Below are 4,701 nucleotides of genomic sequence, written 5' to 3' on the forward strand. Positions count from 1 at the left end.
AATTTGTTAGCTCAGCCTATGCAAGGACTCGCCCTCCACTTATGCCGTTCGTTAGCTTATGTTTTCCCGGGCAGGTGCCATGCATTTCCCCGGCCTGGTGGATACATCTAGTGACGATTGTTGGGAGGGTGGACTCAATGCAAGGATTCCCATGCCAAATTGGGGAGACGTCTTAGTGGCCTCATCATATACATCATGTGGAATGCATAGCAGGAGAGGAACCGCCGCATCTTTAGTGGCACGAGGATAACTTACATCAAGGTTGCCAACCTTGCCTTCGAGGACATCCTACAATGGACTTTAGCTTTTAGACCTCGTGTCTTTCAGAACCAAGAGTAGATGGCATGTGGTTTTCTTGTATGGGGTTCTGACATGTCCCCTCCCGCAAATATGCCACTCTGACATATTTCCCCCTTCTTAATGAAAAGGCAGCACCCCTGCCGGTTCCTCAACAAGATCATCAATATGTACTTTTTAAAAATCATGCGTGCGCTATCTAAGAAAAGCATATGTTTTACTTTGTGTTAAATCCACCCAGCTTGCAGGACTACTAGATGAAAAATAGCCATTGGAGCTCGTTGATCTAATTGGGAAAGAATAAACAGACGTTTTTTTCTTCTGAATTAAAGCAATTTGATCGCTTTAAACAAACAACCTAGGGACTCGGGTCTTAGATTGAATCTACCGGTATCAGAATTTCCCTACCAATGATGCAACCTTTCCATTCCATCATCATCAAAGCATGTTGCCTTAATAGAAAGTCGCCCTGCCTCATGCTTTGCTACACTTTTGGAAGTGGATTTCGCTATCTCCTGACTTGCAGCCATGAAGTGTTTAGGCTTTCGCAACATGGCCATGTAATCACTATTTGGACTCGGGAAGCCTTGGGCGATTTTTGCTGCCAAATCGTTTTGTAGATCATTCATAAAGATGGTTCGATGCAAGTTCGAGTGCTGATAAAACAAAACATGGTTCACATGTTATGCATCTTTGCTGGAAAAAAAATCGAGTTCAACAATTTATGTTTGTCCTCAATCTCGATGATTTGAAGCAAAAGTTTGGCAAAAATACAAACATAGTGCTCAGCATGCAATCGAATGTATGTCTAATAGAGACCAAAAGAACATTGGTGCCTTCTCCAAAGCTGAAAAATTCAGAACTAGTCATTAGTCAAACCCATTCATTCACAATTGCCCCATCACCCGCGAATGGGGCCTATTGTGGCGTGAGTTCCATCTGCACTACGATTGTGTCACTTGTACCAGCAGCTGGAAGCAACATCTTCGGCACAAGAAACGGGAAGCCATCATCGGGAAACCCATCATACAGATTAGTGTTCCTCGTTTGGAACTCCGTAACATGGGAATAGCTCGTTTGAGTGCATGACAATGCCAGTTGTGTGAGGCTGGACGCAGCAGACCTTGATGACACCACCGGAGGACTCCCGCTTTATGCAGACTAGGAAAAGGTGTCCATCCTGACCAACAAGAGCAGTTGCTGATATGGGAGGATCAGCATTGACGTGCATGTATATCCCAAACCACTCACTGTATGGAACTTCCAGGGAGCGCAAATTGTGCTTGCCTGAAAAATGCTCCACGAGCATTGTAGTTGGTCCGCTGAAGCCACAGTCAGCTATGGGACAGAAGCATGGCGCGTGCGGACAATCTTTCTCATGCTCTTCTTTTTGGTAGTATTTTATCGTCGTAGTGCATCCATTGGGGCAAGAAAGTTTGAGGGTTTCAACCACATCTTCTAGCCAGTGGCAGCGGTTATAGACTGTTGGAAGGGAGCAGAAGCAGCACTTGCCTGGGAGCTTGTCATGGCAAGACGAACATATGGTATGACCCACAGTGTACTGACACTGGTGAAACAAAAACAACAAATCAGTGCCCCATATGATATGAATCAGTAAATATGCTAACAAGCAGAAACCGCATCGATCTGTTTTGCTAGCCATTTGGACTAATAATGTGTGCACCTGATGTGATGTTGTTCTGATTGTTCAGAATTTTCAACCTTGACTTGCAATTTTGCAAATACAAAATTACAATCCAAAAACATACAATCTTGTAATCACCCTATCCAATTCTAATTAACTAAATAATTTCTGGAAAATCCTACAGTTTGCGGACAATGTCAGACGAACTGGAAGTAATATAATAGTAATCGAATCTAAAAAATAATGAATTTCGAAATATTATTAGACACCCTGATAGTTCCTCAGATCTATTGATATGCTATCGCCTATGAGAAGCTCCTAGGGCTTGAGTTGTACCAGCAGAGATCAAATAAAACACAAGGGATATTACCTGGAAAATGGGAAGGCGCATGGGGTGGCAGCAGATGGAGCAGTTGAGGTCGTCCATGGTGAAGATGGGGCCCGCCGCCCCGACCTTCATCCTCTGGCTGACACCGCCCTCATATTTCTCCCTCTCCTCCCGCTTTCCCATCGCTACCTTCCTTCCTTCTGCCGAAAGTAGTGGCGGCGGCGAGGACAGCCGCCGGATCGCAGAGGCAGAGATTTCTGGTTGCTCTTGCTGGAAGAGAAGCCGCCTCTCTCTGTCTTGGGATGTTGTCCCCCCTTTATTCGGTCTTCTGTCTGGCGTTGTAGGTGGGAGCCGAAAGAAGAAGGAATTCTAGAGGGTTTGAACGACAGTGGGAGATCAGAGTCATGGTAAGGATGGAATGCCTCTCGTGCGGGAAATATCAGGGAGAAGTTCCGGTTTGTGAATCTGAGGGAAGACGAAGATGTGGACACCATCCTGAAGGAAGATCTAGAGGAGTTATTGACAGGTGCTGAATTATGGTGCTCTCATCGGTTCATACTACGAGAACGTTCAGCCATGGCTTGTTCTTCGGAGAGATGATACACGCTTGGAACTTGGCACGGGTAGTAGAGTTATGAAGGATAATCTATTCTCAATACAACTCTGATGCCTTTGTGATTTGGATTGCGTGATGATATTAGAGTTGGATGAGAGGAATGTGAGGAATAATGAGGTATTGATGCGCACAGATAATCGAGAGGATGTAGAATTGGACATGTAGGTGACGGGTCATGAAGATGGGGAGGATTGTTGCAGCCGAAGCACTTGCGCTAGCTCCCTCCGTCCCATGGAACACTTCTCTCTCTCACTTGCTGCGCTCAAACGACGGGGAGGAGAAGAAGGAAGGGAAGAACATGAGCACATAGTGGACACGCTGAGTATTCCGACGCACGTACGCCCCTTGCCCGAACGGTAATTTCTTGAGCACGAACTCAACACCCACACCCGTTACAACGATGGCCGCACTGGCTTTATACCCGAGTCGGCACTAGGGCACAAACCCACACCTCCTACTCTTCCCGCGGCCTGTGATCTGCACGCTCCGCTTATGCCCATGACGCGCTCCGACACGCACGGCACCTGGCGAGCACTAATCGATCTCCCACGATCACCCCGCGCGACTCGACAACGGGCTGGCCCTACACACAGACACGCATGGTGTACTCATACACGGGCACCCTCGTGCTCCACACGCATGCACTCACGCACACACACGCCACGAACCCGACATGTCCGACACGACCAGTGCGCACCCACATGCGCACCCGACACGTTCGAGCCACAGCCGCGGATTATTTGGCTGACATTCACCCCCTAAGTCGCGGCCTAGAGTAGTTTCGGCTCGTTGTCATCGATCTCTCTGATGAGAGCCCGCTCTGCCACCGGCAGCTTCTGAGGCCTCATGCACTCGCGTCGAAAATGCCCGCGCTAGCCACAATGGTAGCAGTGCCAGCGCCTCTTCCTGCCGCCACCCGCTACCACGCTACCAGCACCATCATTGTCGTGGTCGAGTCCGCCTCTGCCCTGCCGTCGCTGCAGAGCTGCTCACTGTGCAACAGTAAGCAACAGCCGCTCGTCGTCGCGCCCGTCGCCGTCCTACCCGCGCCACCGCGTCCATTAATCGAACGCCTTGAGCCGCCCCATAGCTTCTTCGAAGGGCATCTCAGCCATGTTGCTGAACTTCTTGATTCCGGCGACGATGAGGTACAAGCGATAGGGGGCGGTGTCCAGCAGTTTCTTCACGAGCGCCTTGTCATTGAGCATCGACCCCAAGCTCGTGTACCGCACCATCATGGCACCGAGCCTCCCGGTGTAGCCGTCTAGATCCTCACTATCTACCTTCTTCAGACGATCAAAGTCGTCGCGAAGCATCGCGAGCCGCGCTGCCCGGACTTGATCGACGCCGACGAAACGGACCTTGATGGACTCCCACACCTCCCTCGCGGTCGACTTTCGTCATATCAAGATTTATTGCACATGTTATTCCGAAGATGCTTTCGAAATTCTTTTCAAATATAATCATATGAATTAGCAATATACTATTTGGGCTAACTAACTCATATTTTGTTCTAGAAAAACTCATATTTTGATGCTTAATAGTAATGAACAAAATTATACCCAAAATATGAGGGACTCTCTCCATTTCCTTTTACTCTGCATATAAGATTTGTTTAAAGTCAAACTTCATAAAGCCGACCGGCTAAATATATATCCATGCTGTAGCAGTGCACTGGTTTTCACATCCTTTCCGTGTGCACTTGATAAATGGTTGTAAACATCATGGTGTATCTTGCTGTCCGCTGGTAACCTAGGTGAATCACTCTAGCTTTTCATAAACCTTTGTTGAAACATAGTTTGATTTACAAACTTC

The 4,701-nt window shown here is 47.9% G+C and overlaps 1 pseudogene; it reads right to left on the reverse strand.

Annotated features, from left to right (window-relative positions):
* Nucleotides 1-805: 805 nt before the first annotated feature.
* Nucleotides 806-2,453, reverse strand: LOC123056622 (E3 ubiquitin-protein ligase SINA-like 2; annotated as a pseudogene).
* Nucleotides 2,454-4,701: the final 2,248 nt, after the last annotated feature.

Source organism: Triticum aestivum, chromosome 3A (genome assembly GCF_018294505.1).
Source record: "Triticum aestivum cultivar Chinese Spring chromosome 3A, IWGSC CS RefSeq v2.1, whole genome shotgun sequence".
Lineage (NCBI taxonomy): Eukaryota > Viridiplantae > Streptophyta > Magnoliopsida > Poales > Poaceae > Triticum > Triticum aestivum.